Source organism: Tupaia chinensis, unplaced genomic scaffold, assembly GCF_000334495.1.
Source record: "Tupaia chinensis unplaced genomic scaffold, TupChi_1.0 Scaffold000605_1, whole genome shotgun sequence".
Taxonomy (NCBI): domain Eukaryota; kingdom Metazoa; phylum Chordata; class Mammalia; order Scandentia; family Tupaiidae; genus Tupaia; species Tupaia belangeri.
The window spans coordinates 3,223,202-3,240,929 of NW_006160123.1; the positions used below are offsets into that span (position 1 = coordinate 3,223,202).

General features: G+C 55.3%; 2 long non-coding RNA genes across 5 annotated transcripts in view; both read right to left on the minus strand.

The window, feature by feature from the left end:
- Positions 1-1,518: 1,518 nt before the first annotated feature.
- On the minus strand, positions 1,519-4,833 carry LOC114009703 (uncharacterized). Its single transcript, XR_003551089.1, has 3 exons — positions 4,753-4,833; positions 3,742-3,749; positions 1,519-1,852 (listed from the first exon to the last, which is right to left on the minus strand). It is a non-coding gene; the product is annotated as an uncharacterized LOC114009703 (long non-coding RNA).
- A 9,486-nt stretch (positions 4,834-14,319) lies between these two features.
- The window catches only part of LOC102492212 (uncharacterized), a 9,542-nt gene continuing 6,133 nt past the window's right edge, over positions 14,320-17,728 (minus strand). For 2 of the 4 annotated variants that reach the window (XR_336013.3, XR_003551087.1), the window contains exons 6-10: positions 17,265-17,405; positions 17,106-17,155; positions 16,224-16,999; positions 15,783-15,908; positions 15,067-15,126 (exon numbers count right to left, since the gene is read on the minus strand). This is a non-coding gene — a long non-coding RNA (uncharacterized LOC102492212). Of the gene's footprint in view, positions 14,551-15,066; positions 15,127-15,782; positions 15,946-16,223; positions 17,000-17,105; positions 17,156-17,264; positions 17,406-17,728 lie in introns of those variants that run through there. The other 2 variants (XR_003551085.1, XR_003551086.1) reach the window with 2 other exon arrangements.

The window sequence follows — 17,728 nt, forward strand, 5'->3', positions numbered from 1 at the left end:
GGAGGCTTCCTGCGGCGCGGCGGCGCCCGGCTGGGGGATCTGGGGCTTTGAGCCGGGGGCAGGCTGTGCGGGCCCCTATAACCTATCCGGGTCTGAGAGTTGCTCTTAGCCCTGAGGTTCGGTCTGTCCTGGGGCCTTCACCAGGGAGCGTGACCCAGGCCGACGTGAAACGCAGACCCTTCCAGCCAGAAAGGGCGTAGCGCAGGACGCCGGGGATCCAGGGGCCGAGGGACTGTAGTCCCATGTTTCTTTCTAATCCGTTTAGCGCTCTCCTCTCCTCTCCAGTGGGCCTAGGCGTCTGCTCAAGTTGGGTCTTTCTTCCCATTCAACTCGACCTGAACCTGGATCTGTGATCCTCAGTCCGTTATTCAAGAGTGGAGTACGGTGGAAGGGGAGGGAGCGGCTACTCAGAGCATCCCCAGCTCCCTTCCTTGTCACCCCATCCCCCACCTCAGCCTGGGAGGTACCCAAAAGTCACTCACCCCAGAGTGCCAGGTGGCTCCCCCATCAGGGACCAGGCCTGAGGGAGGGAGGGTAGAGCCCATGAGAGTGATGGGCCTTGGACCTGCGTGGCTTAGGGGCTGTGGCAGAACTAGAATAGATATCCATAGTGTGAGAAGCCTGAGGACTGGGGAGTGGAGTGGGTCCAGGATGCAGGATGTGGGTAGGCAGAAAGGGTTTCACAGCACAGGCCGTGCAGGGCCTGGCTGTGTGTGCAGGGTGGAGGCCTTGCTGAAGGCATAGGCCTGGGCAGAGTCAGAACCCAGGCTGGGCTACAGGTATTCATAAAACGTCTGCCAGTGCTAGTCTGTTCAAAACACAGGGCACAGGGGATGTGGTGGTAGAGTTTAGAAGTGAGCCTGCCCTGAATAGCTTACGGGTTGACTGGGGAAATAAAGCACCATGCCGTAAACTTGAGCCGAGGGCAGGGTGTGTCTAGGCTATGATGACTGAGGCCCTCTCTCGTAGGCAGCTTGTTGCAGAGAAATGGGCAGTGTACACAGAGGGAGGCCCTCTCTCTTCCTGAAGGCTTTATGGAGTTGTAGGGCTTCCGCTGGCTTGGAAGAAAGGGTTGGCTTTGAAAATGTGGAAGTAGGGAAGAAGAAAAGCATTCCTGACCTGGTGTGGGGAGCAGGGAGCTGTGCAAAGTTAAGGAGGTTGGAAGTTTCCATGTATTTTCAAGGAATGGTGAGAAATCTATCTGGAGAGAGGGAGCCATTGAAGGCTTCTCATCTACAGAGTAGGGCACACAAGTTGGAGCCTTAGAAGGCTTACAAGGTCTGGGTGTACGAGATGGGGTAGAGGTGACGAGGCCACACTTCAGGCCCCCTGATGGGAGGAGGCAGAAGTGAAAAGGAAAGGTGGGGTGACCTTACATGCGGCAGCACCAGCACCAGCTTCTGAGAATGCCCCCCCCACCTGTTTTCACAGCTACGAAACTCAGAAACAGCCAGTTTCCTGAGTGTCAGTTTGGATGTGAAGGAAAACAGGCTCTTTTAAGACTAGAACATGGCTGTTTACTGGGAAGATTATAGTTCAGGTCACCTGCCAGGTCTGCAGGGCAACCCATTCAGGCTCCTCAACTTGTCTTCTGTTTTCTTCTGCTTCCTCAGTGATGTGGACCAGGATGGGGCCCGCAGTGCCCTGGGGGGTGGTGGTGCCCAGGACCGTGGCCAGGAGGGGGCACGCAAGGTGCTGGGTGTGGGTGGGGCCCAGGACCATGGGGTGGGTGGGGCCCAGGACCATGGGCATGAGGAGGTCCACAGTGACCTGGAGGATTGGCTCCATGGCCAGGCCCCCCACCGTGGCAGGGCCCATGGCCATGGCCAGGTCCTCCACCATGGCAGTGCCCCTGTGAAAAGCCAAAGGAGCAGTATCAGTTAGAGCTCAGTGCCATTCTTACTCATGATCAACTCCTCTCACCTCACCTCCCCAGGGGATTCAGGATTCCTGGACACCAGCAAGGGATGGAGTAGAGGGCTGGTGCCCAGGAGGGACATCAAGTGACCACTCCCCAGCATGTGCCTTTTGTCTTAATGAAGCCAGAGCACTGAGTGGACAGAAGAAGTAGCACCCAGATTTATTGGTTTCTGTCCCTTGAGCTGAGATAGGATTCCTGCTCTTGGACCTGAGCTTATTTGATCTGTAATTTGAAGCCAAGTATCTGGTCTTCCTTTGCTCGCTCAGGAACATATGCAGAGTTATTAGGAGCTGCCTTTGCCATGCTGGGAGCTGCATTCAGGGGCCAGGCTGAAGCTGGGAGAGGCTACAGAGATGCTGACTGAGGCCAGGGTAGGGGAGCCAGAACACAGGGTCAGGGCAGATGCAGGAGCCAAGGAGGAGGGCAGCTGGAGGGTGAGAGGTGAGCAAGGAAAGGAAGTGGCAAGGTGAGGACGTGCCCTCTGTAAGGGTAGTGGGCATACACATGCACGCATGCACGCCCAGGTGTGTGCTGCCCTTACCTGAAGCGGTGTCTGTGTACAAGCGTGTGAGTGTGCGCATATACATGCTTGCTCTGCATGGAGACCTATGCATGGGGCACATGGTTGTGTGTCCATCAGAACGGATGTGTGTGTGAGCCCACACCTGTCCCGAAGCAGGTGCCAAACCCAAGAAATTAGGAAGAACAGAAAGTAAACTCCAGGTTTTACTGCCTCCGTCAGAAGAGGCCTTGGAAGGGTGTGGTTTAACCTTCTGTCTTGGTTGGAACCATTATTTTATTTATTTATTTATTTTTAGAGAGAGATTTTTGTTATAGGGTATGTATGCTTGCTGGAGAGACAGAGAAACAGAGGCAGAAAGCAAGAAATCACTCCTTGGGAAGATGGCCATGCTGCCATCCCTCCTTCTCCCTTCTCCTCACAGGATTTTGGGCACTCACGCACAGGCCCCCAGCATTAGTTTCAAGCCTCCGGGTCCAGGATTCAAACCATGGTCAATCACTTGGGAGTCCATGCCTTAACCACTCTGCCACCTGCTAGCCCTGGTTGGAACCACTCTTGAGTCCCCAAGGCTGGAGAAGTTTCTTTGCCTCTTGCCACAGGCCCAGGGAAGAGAAAGGACACCACCTTGCTTCTGCACTAGGACACCGGGGCCTGGGACCCTGAAGAGCAGGGGTGGGGGAACTCCTAGTCTGCTTCTGCCTCCTAGGGCCCTGTTAGGGCTTGGTATAAGCTGGAAAGAGGCTGGCTTCAAGGCTGGGGGCTTTCCTGTGACCACGTTAGAGCAGCCCCTGCCCCATCCAGGCTCTTCCTACCCCCAGCCCCTTCTATGGCTCCTCCTGGGGTGGGGTCACAGATCTAGGCCTGGGAGCTGGGTCTGCTGGTGGCAGCCAATGGGTAGAGGAGGAGGGAGGGGTAGCCTGCCTTCCCTGGCAGAAGCAGATCCCAGGGCACCACAATGTGCTTGGGGCTGGAAGCAAGCCCACCATCCAGTGAGGGCGTGTGGGGGCAGCCAGGAATGCAGAGAAGCATGGAACAGGCGGGGAAGCAGCAGGAGAGAGGAGGGCTGCTGGGGCAGGGAGGGAAGTGAGGCGAGGAGAGAGACAGATGGGAAAACAGAAGAGACGCCAAGGAGAAGGCTGCAGCCAGCAGGGGCTGGATGAACGAGCAGCCAGCGAGCAGCAGCACCTCACCCCAGCAGCCTGCTCTCCTTCCGCTTGGGGGTCTAGCAAGGAGGCTGGGGGCCTGGGGGACAAAGCAGAGGGGAGGAAAAAGGTGAAAGTGTTGGGAACTTTCTCACCTTTGGACCTGTGGGAGAGGAAGGGGAAAGAAGAAGCTGTCGGTCATTTGGTTCTGCAGTGAAAAACCAGTCTCCGCAGCCTGCTCTGATTTTGTGCCCACAGCCCCATCCCAGCGACTCCTCACACCATCATTCCTAACATCATTCCTTTATCATTCGCCCAACAACAGATAGATAGCGAAAGTCAGTTCAGAGTTCAACTGTGCACACCTGTGTGCTCAGGAGCTGGCGAGTCTTCCTGGTTAGCTGGGGGCCAGTTAGGAGGTGCGGGTTCTTGTCCCTGGTCTGTCAGCTGTCTGCACTTCTGGCCTCAGCCAAGCTCCATGTTACGAGGGAGGTACTCACAGTGGCAAATCCTGATTCTTCTGCTTCCACCTGCACCCGGGCCACTGGCTCCTGTCTGCCCCCAGCATCTCCCACTCATCTTAGCCCAGTCTCTGCTCAGCTCCTCAGAGCTGTTGGTTGGCTACTGCCAATGGCCCTATGGTCCCGTCTTTGATCTTCACTTATACCTCCTGCCACTAGGAAATCTGCAGTTCCGCTCTCATTGCCTTCCTGTAGGAAATGCACTTCTATGGGCCAGCCAGCCTGCCCAGCACGGGCCTCCCACAGTGGTGCTGGGTCTTTCACAGTGCCCCTTAAGCAGAAGTCACCTGCTGTTTCTTGAAGGCCAGAGTGGCCTTCTGTTGCTTTTGAGAGAAGCCAATGACACAGCTGCCAACGACTGGGTTCGGGCTCCAGACTCACCTTGAGCATGACCCCTACCTTCCCTGGGCCTCGTCTGTGCAATGAACCTGCCTATTTTACTCTTGAGGTCAAAGATCTAGTGAGATGAAGGGCACACACACTTCTCTGAGAGAAGGGATTGTTTCCGTGTCGCCTTCACACACGCACATGCATACACGTGCACATCTTGGGCATGCAGTAGATTGGACTGATCGCCCCTGCCCCTTGCTCTCCTTCCTCCTCGCTCCCTTCTTCCACCCACGGCCTCCCAGCCATGGTGCTTACCGTGGTGGTCCATCTTTATGAGGTCAGAGCGGAGGTGACAGGAGGAACACCTGTGGTTCAACAGGTCAAATTTCAGTTTACTGTAATTAGAATCTGAACTTCTTCCTCCTTCCCTCCCAGGGATGCACACACAGCCCCTTCAAAGGACCAAAGGGATAAAACTGCTCCCTTTGGCTTAGCTTAGCACCCAGGCTGGAGCTGGCACTCCAGGCGCGAGGCATAGGTCCTCCCACGTGTCATTCACCAACACAGCAGGTGGAGCTGCTGAGGTCTGGCCTCGCCTTATTGGGGCTGGCCAAGTCACAGTGGGTACCCCTAGAATGGATCCCCCGGCACCCTACACATACGGTGCACTCGTTTTTTTCTGACTCACTAATCAGAGTATAGCATGTGACTTCTGCACCGAGTACTTGACAATCAGGGCTCTCTGGTCGCCTGTGTTTGCTGAGAGTACAAGCACAATTGTTCACACACACACACACACACACACAGACCCTTATTGGGTGTGAAAGGAACAGCCCCAGCTCCTGGCAGGACGCAGTCCGCGGCATCTCTTAAACCACCCATTTCTCACGAGCTTCTACCTGTGCCTCAGATGCCCAGTACAATCCACCTCAGAACTAGCCCATGACCCTTCTGCTCCCTCACCCTTTCTGGTAGTGAGAGATGAGGCTGGAAGAGGCCCATGGGGCTGGACTTGGGGGTGGGAACAGTAAAACAGACAAACAAAACCGCCTTGGGGCCAGTCTCTTGGAAGAAGGAGAAAAGACGGGCCTTGGATTGTTTGTCTCTGATTCAGGCCAGGAGTTGGGAAGACAGGAATGGGCAGTCTGGAAGGGACCTCGTGCAATCCCTTTGACCTACATCTAAGCCCCTCTGCCTGGCGTGGTAGAGCTGTCAATTCGGTTGTAACAAGTGGGGGTGCCGGGCCCCGCTCAGGGCTGGTGCCGGGCAGTGGACAGGCACGCGCAGATACAGCGCGAGGCACAGAAACACGCTGTACTCTGAGAGCACAGACCGGCGCGCAGATGCGCAGTGCCCGCACAAGGACACCGAGGCCCAGATGCCAGTCCAGCACACACACAGCCCCGGAGGGCCCACGACCAGACACACACACACATACACACACACACGCCACGACCAGACACACACACACACACACACACAGACCCTCCTGCTCCCTGCCCACAGCAAGTCAGCCAGACTCTTACCTGAGAGTGCAGGGCAGAGGCAGGGAATCTGGGGCTCCATCCGTTCAGGTGTATTTGTACAGGGTAGGGAGGGGCTGGGATTGGTCAGGTGCACTAGGAAGGTCATGGGCAGAGGGTGGGGTGATGGGGATGGGAAGGGATGGGCTAGTCTTATCTGAGCAAGGAGCAGCTGGAAGCAGGACGTGGGTGCGTGAGGAGAGGAGCAGGTGGGGGTGGGGAGTGGGAGGGTGGAGGAGAGAGCAACAACCCCTTACCAGGCTGGTCGTAATGAGATGCCACAGAGCCCAGGCGGGCGTCCCCAACTCTGGCAAGGCTGTTCAGCACCCAGGGGCTGGCTCTAAACACACGTGGAGCTCCTACTGGATGCCAGATCACGCATGTGGTGCTCTACATGCCTGAGTTAGCCCGCTGACTCCGACAGCTAGCCAGGACGGTCACCTCTGTGCGGCAGGTGGGGGAGAAAGTCACGACCCTCGAGGTCGAGCTGTGGGGACCTGTGTCTTGGCTGCCTAGCCCCAAGTCTGAATTCTCAGTGTGTTGCCGGCCCAAGGGGCTAGCCTGGGTATGGAAACTGCATGCAGAAAGGGGACTTCCGGGATAGGATCTAGACAAGTGGGAAGGGAGCCTGGGGTTTTGGTGCCCAGGCTGCCACCTGCTCTGCACTCTGCAAGCCCCCCTACCCCTGGTGGCCTCTGCTGCATGCCGACCCCTTGCTGGGTGCGCTCTGGCCACACTGGTCTCCCTGAGCCCCTGCAGACAGACCAGGTGCCCCTGTAACAAGCTCTCTGGTCTCCTTGAACATTTACTTTCTTTCTTATTTATTTTTGTGAGAAGTTTTTGCTTTAGGGTTCATGCACTTGCTGGAGAGAGAGAGAGAGAAAGAGAGAAACATAACGAGAGGGAAAATGAGAAATCACACCCTGGGGTGATAGCCACACTATAATCCCTTCTCCTTCATTCTCCTTCCAGGATCTTGGGCACACACACACATGCACCCTGCATGAGTTCGAAGCCACCGGGTCTGGGACTCGAACCATGGCTGGCCATGTTGGAGTCCAGCGAAGTAACTGCTACACCATCTGCTGCCCCTGGACCTTATCTTTTGATGTCTCCTGCCCGCACTGGACTCTATACTCCTCCTATGCAGGGACCGAGAGACTCTCTTGGTCCTCTTTATATTCCCAGAGACTGGCCCTTAGCAGTCGCCTTCGCATTAGCACGTGCCTACTAAATATTTGGTGAACGAGGGAAGGATTGGAGTCAGTTATTGCTCAGTAATAACTGGCCTCCTATTTCCGTGGTTACTATTTTGTGTTTACTTTTCCTCTCTCTCTCTCTCTTTTTAAGAGAGATTTTTGCTATAGGGCATGTGCACTTGCCAAATATACAGAAAGACAGAGAGCGAGAAATCCCCCCCCAGGGGGGATGGCCATGCTGCAATCCCTTCTCCTCCAGTCTCCTCTCGGGATCTTGGGCATACATGCACACTTGCCTGGCTTGAGTTTCAAGTCTCCAGGTCTGGGACTCGATCTGTGGTCAGCCATGTGGAAGTCCAGAGGCATAACAAGTATTCCATTTGTTGGTCCCCTTTCCTCTCTTTTTAACATATTTTTCAAAATTAAATGTTTTTCTGAATAAAGAAAAAGAAGGACCTCTTGCATGACCTCATCCCCAGGGCTGACCTGGGCTCATGCTGCTCTTTCTTGGGCTCACAAATATTGTGCAAAACTGAGGACATCTGAGACTCAGCTGGGCACGGGGGCTGGGGCAGTCCTCATTTCGATCAAAGAGAACAAAAGAGCCAGTGTTTCCAGGTTCACCTGTCATGAGCCTAGATGAATGGTTACACCTCAACTGCAGTAGACTTTTTTTTTTTTTTTAGGTTTTTGCCAAAGAGCATGTGTGCTCATCAGAGAGAGACAGAGGGAAGGAAAGTGAGAAATCACCCTCTAGAGCGGACGGCCCCGCCGCAATCACTTTTCCTCCACTCTCTCCTTAGGATTTTGGGCATGTAGGCACATGTGCCTGATGTGATTTTAAAGCTGCGGCTCTAGGATTTGAACCATGGTAGACCACGGTGGGAGTTGAGGACCTTAACCACCATGCCACCTGCTGGTCCCTAGACTCGTTTATAAGAGTAACATAAACCTGAGAAAAATTAATATATATAGTCCTCAAAAATGTTTATACGCGAAAGCTCATAGTAGCTTTTGGAACAACTAAAAACCATAAACTTCCCAAATGTTCATCACTAAGCAAATGACCAATAGAATACGACTCAATAATAAAAAGGAGTGGGGCCAGCAGGTGGCATAGTGGTTAAGGTGCTGGACTCCCACCTGGCCAACAGAGGTTTCAGTCCCGGACTTGGTGGTTTGAAACTCACGCCAGGCGCATGTGTGTATGTGCCTAAAACCCCAAGAGGAGAATGGAGGAGAAGGGATTGCAGCGTGGCCATTCCCCCTGGGGGATGATTTCTCGCTTTCTGTCTCTCTGTCTCTCTCTGTCGTTCTGGCGAGTGCACATGCCTTATAGCAAAAACCTCTCCCCCCCAAAAAAAGAGAGAGAGAATGGAGGAGAAGGCATTGTGGCATGGTCATCCCCACTGAGGGGTGATTTCTTACCTTCTCTATCTCTGTCTTTCTGGTGAAAAAAATCTCTCCAAAAGATAAAAAGGAGTGAACTGTTGATACAGGCTAGTCTGACTGAATCTTAAAACAATCATGCTAAGTAAAAGAAGCTAGATATAGAGAATGTGATGCTGGAGCCAGGTCTGTGGCCTGGTGGTGAAGACAGCTGAGTCCCACCTGGTTGATTTTGTGGGTTCAGATGACTTGAGGAACACCCCAGGCAGGTTTGTATGCCCCAATCCCAAAATGAGGGAGAGTTGGAGGAGAAGGGATCTTGGCACAGCCACACCCCAGGGGTGCTTTCTCCTCGTCCCTTCTCTCTGTGTCTCTTTTTCTCTCTGGTGAGCGCATGTGTCCTCTAGCAAAAAAAAAAAAAAAAAGCAAAACAAAACAAAAAAGATAAAGCCGTATAATTTTATCTATACATTTTTAGAGTTTTGTAGCATTCTAGAAAATGTGAGCTCGTTGATGGTGACAACACATCGGTGGTTGCCTGGGAATGGGGGACGGCTGGGGAAGGGGCAGATAAACCACATGAAAAAAGGACACGAAGACACCCCCACGGTCAGACTCATTACCCTGATCGTGGGGTGGGGGGACTCACGGAGTATACACCAGGCAAAACATCAAATTGCACAGCTTAAGTACATGCAGTTTACGGTAGGCCAATTTGACGTCAGTTGGAGCTATAAAAACAAAGCATTACCATAGCAGAAAACAATCTGACAAACGGAGACGAGGAAAAGCAGGGATTCGTCTTCGTTTCCATGGTAGACAGGAAAGGAAAGTATTTCCGTGTGTCAGGTTCTTTTACAGGATCAATGATCTTGTATCAGCTTTGGGGGCAAATGTTATTCTCTCCTCTCTTTTACAGATTTTTTAAAAAAAAGCCAGGGTCAAAGACATCAAGAAACTTGCTCGGGGTCACCCAGTCTGTGTGTCAGTCCCAGTTGAGCACCGCTGGAGTCCAGAGCCCGGGCCCCTTCTTCACATTAGGAGAGATTCTCGCCCCTTTCAGGAATGCTTTTCTGAAAAATTCCAGCCTGCTTGGTAACATTATGGTCAGAGGACTTTGGATTATGACTAGGTGGGGAGTTATCAGTCCCTTCTGCACACAAGTGTCGTGAGCCTGCAGGCAGCACCAGTTGCTGGGGAGGGCGGCGGCCCCGGGAAGGTTACCTGGGTGTGGTGCCTGCCGGACTCCCTCCCACTAGGCCCACCCTGTGTGAGTGGCACTGCCTGCATCCACCCAGGCCCTGCCTTCCAGACGCTCCCCTTCCAGGGCCTTCTTTCCCCCTTCCAGGACCCTGACAGGACCACCCGTCTACCCCGACCCCGAGCTTTTGGCTGGAAGCTTAAAGGAGAGGGCCGTGTCCTTTGGGACATCCGAGAGGGAAGCAGAGTCTGTGAGGCTGCGGGTGCATGGGCCCAGAGCTCTGGTTCCGCATTCAGGGCCCGGTTCTCGCCATCTCTGGGGTCAGAGTCTGATCTCCGGGTCTGGGCTGTGGCAGGCAGGTGGACAAGGCACTGAGGTCTTGGGCAGAAGAGGCAGGCCCTGTGTTGGTCAGAGAAGATGGGGCAGCGGGCGAGCTGGCGACATGTGGTTAAGGCAGCTGGTTCCTACATGGCTGACTGCACCGTTTGAGTCCCAGTCTGGGTGGCCTGGGAAACACTCCGGGCACGTGTGCATGTTTGCCCACAATCCCAAGAAGAGAACAGGGAAGGAACGGATTGTGGTGTGGCCATCCCCTCTGGGAGTGATTTTGCACTTTCCTTCTCTCTTTCTCTCTCTGCATGTGCCCTGTAGCAAGTTTTAAAAAGAGAGAGAGAAAAGACAGTGTGGTCTAGGAGGCCTAGGTGGGCTAGGAGGCCTGTGGGAGGGGAGGCTTCCCCTTACCGTGGTGGGCACGCTAGAGTCACCCTATAGCAGAATACGTGTGTTCATGGCTTTATTTATTTATTTATTTATTTTGAGAGATTTTTTTGCTATAGGGCATGTGTGCTTGCCAGAGAGACAGAGAGAGAAAAATCACGCCCCTGGGGGGAATGGCCACACTGCATCCTCTTCTCCTCCATTCTCCTCTTAGGATTTTGGGCACGCATGCACATATACCTGGCGTGAGCTTCAAGCTGCCAGGTTCAGGACTTAAACCGCAGTCAGCCATGTGGGAGTCCAGACACCTTAACTGCTCTGCCACTTGCCAGCCCCCATGGGATCTTTTTCCTACCCAGCTCTGAGATTTTATTTACTTATTTATTTATTTATTTTGGAGAGGTTTTTGCTATAGGGTGCGTGCGCTTGCCAGATAGACAGAGAGAGACAGAGAAACAGAAAACGAGAAATCACCCCCCGGGGGGATGGCCACGCTGCAATCCCTTCTCCTCCAGTCACCTCTCGGGATCTTGGGCAGGCACGCACACGCGCCCGGTGTGAGTTTTAAGCCACCAGTTCCGGGACTCGAACCACTGTCGACTGTATGAGAGTTCAGCGACAAAGCCATTATGCTAACTGCTGGTCCCTAGCCCTGGGATTTTGAGGGCAAGCAGAGCCTCCACCATGTGTGTCCCCCCTACCTTCCCACACTGTGCCTCCAGACCATCAGCACTCCCTGTGTGCTCCAAGTGCTGACTGAGGCAGGGCTTGCCTGCCAGAAGGGAGCTCTGTGGAGCAGGAGGGGAGCCTGGGATCAGGGAGAGGTCAGGGGAGGACAGAAAGCAGCTGAAGGGCATTTCCTGGGGGAGTGGGGGGCTGTGTGGGGATCTTTGGGAGGGTGCGGACATACAGTGAAGGACTGAAGGAAGATATTGCCCTCTCTACGATACCCAGCGCCTACAGCCAGAGCCAGCAAGACTTTCTGCCTCCCGGGCTGTCTTCTAGGGCGGGGCAGAGGCAGGACAGCCAGGCGCCTCAGTTTAAGTGGACAGGTTTCTCATGGCTGACGGCAAAGGTGACTGGTCCTGGGCCTGGCCTCAATGATTCAGGTGCAGTGCAGAGTGTCCAGCCTCAGAGACTTCTGGACTGGTCCCGGCCCTGATCTTCAAGGAGAGGCTAACAGCACCTGCTCTGGCTAATTCGCAGATTTCAGAGCTGACATCACATGTGTGAGGCTTTGGAAGTGTGAAATAGAAGTGCAAGGCGTTGTCATTATCAGTGTAAATAAGTGTTGATGACCCATTTGATCTCCGGCCTCATCATTCTGTCCCTGCTCAGCACTGAGGAGCTGCCCACCTGTCTCTTTGGCCTCTGCCACCACTCAGCATTTCACTGAGGCTCCCGATAGGCTCCTTCCCACCTCAACCTCCTGCAACACCGTCCTTCCCCCAGGTCCACTGAGATCCTGGTGGCCTAGGACTGCGGTGCGGGTTGGATGCTGGATGTTCAGTGCTAAACCCGGGCCAGTTCCAAATGGGAGCAATTGTTCCCCCTCCTCCCCTCCCCACTCACAGGCTGCGCCCTCTCCCCACAGCAACCATGGTGTCCCAGCCATGGATCTCAGTGGTCTCGCACCCCCAAGCCGCACCACCTACGGCCACTCCAAAGACCCTCCCTCTTCTCAGTGGGACCCAGCCCCCTCCCACCTACCCCCTCAGCCTTCTACTGGACTCTGTCCTTCTTGCCACCCCTCAAAATGATGTCTGGAGCCAGATGGCGACACAGTAGTAAAATGCAATGCTCTGGAAGGCAATCCCACGTGGGAAGGTTCTGGGTTCAAGTCTGCAGAGAGCTCCCTGGGCACACCAGGTATATACATGCTGGGTATATGGAGGGGCTGTCTCTCGTTCTGTCTCTCACTCCTGCCAGATCTTCTCCCTGCCCTGTAGGGTATGACCTCACCCATACCTTAGCCCACACGCGGGGTCTCAAGGAGGTGCAGAGCCCATCTGTTCCATACCAGCCTTCCAGCCTCTGCCTGCCCAGTGCAGGGACCGTGCAGGCCAGACTGTTCTGCTCCCTGCCTTTGGGAGGACCCCAGACCTGAGACCTGAATGTTCTCTTGGCATCCCGTGGCCACCCTCAGCCACGCTAAGGCTCTGGGGTGTCCTGTCTGGCTCAGCTGCCTCCCTCCCTCTGGCATATGGACACAGTTCCCTAACTGCCTACACCCCACTAAACCACTGTGCGGCCTCAGCTGCCCCTGCTGTGAAGCTCTGGTGAGCTCCCCTGAGCTCCTTGGCCCCCCTGCCTGCCCTTTGGCACCCTCCCCAGTCTGGTTCATACCTTTTTGGTCTCCTGTTCTCTTCTGGGTCCCTGCCCCTTCCACCCTGCCCAGGCTGCTGCCTCTCTGTTCCTTGTGCACCCAGGGAATGCCCTCCACTGTCTCCCCCTTGCCTGAGTCTGGCTCAACCCTTGAAATTCATCCTCTTCTGGAAAACTCCTTGGTGGGCCTGAGCCCTATGCCTCTGAGGTGGAGCCTGGGTCCTCACCTCCTTGTCCCTGCACTGCTGTGGTCAGCTGGAGCACATGTTGGTGCCTGTGAATGCCATGTTGTGGCGAACCCTGGCAGGGGCAGCACTCAGCCTCTGCTGAGGCAGCTCTAGGCTTGGGGGGGGGGTCAAGGTAGGGGTTCTGGGAAAACACTTTGAGTCCCCTCTGCACCCACTGTGGAGAACAGAGTCCCAGACAGGCCCCAGGGGTTCAGTTCCACAGCAGGCTCGCCAGCTCCTGCTGGGCCCAGAGCTGAGATGTATGTGACAGCCCAGGCCTGGGTGTGCCCTGGTGAGCAGACAGGAGCAGGTTCCCAGCCCAGCCTTCCTCTGCCTTCAGACGGCTCAGAGGGCTCCAGCGGGGCACCACCCTGTGCTGGCATGTGTGTTCTTAGGAAGGGCGTGGCCCAGACTTTGTCCCTGGCAGTTGGCACCTGCCCAGGGCTGTCCCCACAGTTCCACGTTCTCAGTGGTCTCCTCACCCAGGGCCAGGCTGGCCTGACCGAAAGGCCCACACACAAACTCCTAATCTTAGGGTCAGGACAGCAGTTTCTAGAGACAGGAATGGCCATGGTGGGGTGGGGATGGGTTGTAGGAAAGGGACGCTGGGCTTTAGCCACCCTCTCACCCTTCCCACCCCAGGGCCACCTGCCTAGTAGCTGGGCTGCCATGTGACCCAGCCTCGCTCACCTCCCTCATGCTCGCCCATCCAGCCAGAAAGTGGTACCAGTGACCCTTAAGGGCCCAGGCCCCAGGCAAGAAGAACGGTTCTGAGCTCTGGAATGGCTAGCAGGATCCAGAGGCAGAGAAGCGCCCAGATGGCTTCCAGGAGCTCCAGTGCTGGAGGGGAGAGAGGGCAGCCGGAGCCTGGGACTACAGAAAGCACGGGGCGCAGGCCAGGGGAGCAGACGGGGAGGGCTCCCTGAAGCAGTCCGGGAGCCCGGCTTTGCAGAATCTGCTGAGCAGGAGACCCGCAGAGAGGCGCAGAGAGCATGCTGTCGGGGTACCTCTGGGTCTCTCTCACCAGGTCTCACGACCCAGAATGGGCAGTGTGCTCAGGCCCCATTGGGCAGGTATGGAGCCCCTCAAAGAACGCTGCATATTTAGCATCCAGAAGGTGGCTTTCTCGAAGTTCCCTGAGGCAAGGAGAAAGCTTTTTTTTTTTTTAAAGAGATTTTTGTTTTGGGCATGTGCACTTGTCAAAGAGAGAGAGACAGAGATAGTGAGAGGGAAAGTGAGAAATCACCCCCCAGGAGGGATGGCCATGTCGCAATCCCTTCTCCTCCATTCTCCTCCGGGATCTTGGGCACGCATGCACACGAGCCTGGCGTGTTTCAAGCTGTCAGGCCTGGGACTTGAACCGTGACCGGCCAGGTGGGAGTCCAGAGATGTACTGCTACATCATCTGCTGGCCCAGGAGAAAGCTGTTTTGGGCCCTTACTCTGGGTCACACGTTCCAGGTGAGGATGTTATGGGTATTATTTCATTTCATCTCCAGGCGGCTTGGTGAAGCACACGCCCTCGCTGTGTAGCTGAGGACCACAGAGATAAGGAACACAGCTGTAAGGGTGAGGTTCACTTGGAATCTACCACCCCACCCTGCCTCATCCATGGCATCCTGGCGAGGAGGGCTAGGAAGGACACTTGCACGTTGCCGGTCATCTATGGGGTAGGCCATTCTGGAAACAGTGACTGAGGCCCAGGGGCAGAGCCTCTGCCAGGTCTGTGTTCCTGGTATCCAAGTGTCTCCATTCATGGGCCAGGGGGCCTTTCCCTCTCCTGTTCTCCTCAGTGAGAATCCCAACCTACAGCCAACGAGTACTCAAGGTCGGCTCCATGTCTGTTCTTTTGTTTTATTTTTTAGAGAGTTTTTGCTGTAGGGCATATTTACTCAGAGAGACAGAGAGATAGAAAGTGAGAAATCACCCCCCAGGGGGGATGGTCACGCCGCAATCCCTTCTCCTCCATTCTCCTCTCGGGATCTTGGGCATGCACGCACACACGCCCGGCGTGAGTTTTAAGCCACTGAGTCCAGGACTCAAACCACGGTCGACTACACAGGAGTCCAGCGATGTAACCATTACACCATCTGTTGGTCCCAGCCATGTCTGTGTTTTAAGAACCACAGATAAGGTCCAAATGCAGTCCACCCCAGGGGGAGGCTGACTCCTGAGCTGGCAGGGGATTGGGAGGGTAGAGACCAGCAAGGAAGGGACATGACCCAGGCCTGTGCTCTGAGGCGCTGGGAGAGGGAGGGCACAGACTGAAGTCTCAGCAGAAACAGCACCGGCCCGGCAACTGGTGGAGAGCCTTGGGCGGGGAGGCAGCCACCCTGGTTTCTAGTCTCATTTGTGCCCGAACAGGCTGTGTGTGACCTGGGCAGAAGATGCCACCTTTAAGGGGGTTTCAGTCAAGCCATAAACAAAAGAAGGCTTCTATAACCAGATGGCTTCTCTAGTGTGATGGCGTTTTAAGGAGGTGGTTATGGAGGCTTGGGGAGAAGGAGGGACCCGCTCTGGACAAAAGCCAGAATCAGGCTTTCACAACTCTGCTGCCTCCTAGTGGCAGCACAGAGTAACAGCCACAGTCTCACGGAGGAGAGGAGGCTGGTCAACTTCCTGCTGTCATCCTTGTCGCCTCTGGACTTCTCCCCAGGTCAGAGAGGGGGCACTCTTAGGGGCCTTCACCACCCACCAGCTCCCTCAGGGCTGTGTGAACTCTGAGGGGACAGAAGGGCAGTCACAGCCACACCCAGGATACCCACCCTCTGCACAGGATCACGTATTCCTTCTGCAGGTGCTGATAGAGGCTCTGTAGTGTGCGGGGGCCACTGTGCCAGGTCCTGGGGATCCAGAGGCTCTTAGTACTCCGCCCTGCCCTCAGAGAGCCTCTGTCCAACAGAAGAGCAGTCAGACACATCCCGGTGTCTGGGGAAAGTGGGAGGAGAACGCAAGGGCTGTTCGGAGTCGTGACATGCTGTGTGAGTGACTTGGGAAGCACATGGCCAGCAACTTGGGTCCCCATCTGACTGCTGGATTGTCCTGGGCACATGCTCTTCCAGCCTGATGGGCCAGGAGGCCTTGGCCTCTTGTTCAGGGGATCCTGTTCCTGCAGGCCCTCCCCGTGGGATGGCTGTGCCTGCTGTCCCTGCTGCTCTCTGCTCCCACCCTGGCTGGCAATGGGCGGAGGAGAAGGATGACCTTACCTCATCCCTGCGGCCTCCTGTTTAGACTGGTCTCCAGACCTGACCTGGGGGCCTGAGTTCCAAAGAGGGAGGACTTCCCAGCTCCAACAACATCGAGTAGGGCAGGCGATGGGGAACTAGAGGCTTCTGGAGGCTTCTGCAGCCTTCTCAGACTGAGCTGGAACTCAGCAGCCTGTGGGGGGCAGCACACAGGGAGGGTGGGAGAAGGAGCAGTGTGTGTGTGAACATGTGTGAGAGGCCGGGATGAGGAGCCTGGTGCGTCACGGTGCTGGGAAAGTAGACGGGTCTGACTCAGTGGGAACATCCGGCAGGAAGGGAAGGGAGAGCACGCAGTGGCATTTGCAAGCAGGATGGGAACTCTGGGACGACTGAGGTGGGGCGTGGAGCAGGGGTGCTAGGCAGGGAAGGGGATGAGCAGTGGGGAAGGATGGGTAGTTCATGGGGAACAATGATGCACCTCTAGCTGCCTAGGCTGGTCTGGGGAGGAGAGAAGGCTGTGGGGCATCCTGCTCTGGAGATAGAGGAGACATGGAGGCCGACCAATCAGAGCTATAGGGAATACAGGGGCTCCTGACACTTACCTCAGGCCCTACAGTCAGGGCCACCCCTTTTCCCAGTACCCCAAACCTTGGTTCCAGAGGTTCTACGATGCGATTCTGGGCAGGCTGCCTCCTGGGCAGGGTGACCAGCTCAGCTGTGTGAGGCAGAGTTGGGGCGAAGCTTTCCTGAGCAAGGCTGCTTCCTTTCTCGGGGTCAGAGTGTCTGAAAGGGCCAGCCTTGGAGAGTAAAACCAGAAGAGCCCCAAGTTCAGAGCCCAGGGGAGGATGGCTTTTGGCCAACTTTGAGCTGCAGTGGTAAGAGCTTGAGGAAGGACCAACTCACCACGCCAAGTGCTTGAAACCCAAACAGCTGGGCCTGCCAGGAGTGGTATGCTTAAAAATACAGAGATGACAATGTTCACCCCAAAGGAATGAATGACTAATGGTGGTATTCTAGGTATGTGACAGTGTTTGGGGCTGAGAGAGGTGAGCTTGTTGATACCTCAGCATTCCTTAAACTAAATCAATGCTGGGCTAACAGGTGGCATGGTGGTTAAAGGTGCTAGAATCCCACGTGGCTGACCACGGTTCGAGTCCCAGACGTGGCTTGTTTTCTCACTTTCCCTCTCTCTCTCTGATCAAACTGGAAAACAATAACAATAAGTAAAGTTAAATGACGATGGTAATAATAATAATAATAATAATAAACCTAAATCGATGCTGATGAGAGCAAGCAGGAGAGGAGAGGCACATTCGGGGTGGGGACCTCAGACTAATGCCTGGGTGTACTCCGTGGGCCTTTGTCTACTAATGCAAGGGCGGAGGCCTGCACTAGCTGCTTGTCTGCAGGCAGGTCCAGGCTGGGGTCTTGTTGGGATGTAGACCCTGGGGGGGAAGGCAGGGCCTGGGCTGCCAGGCCTCCCATGTGGGCTCGACCCACCAGAGAGAAGTCCCTGCCAGTCTGTC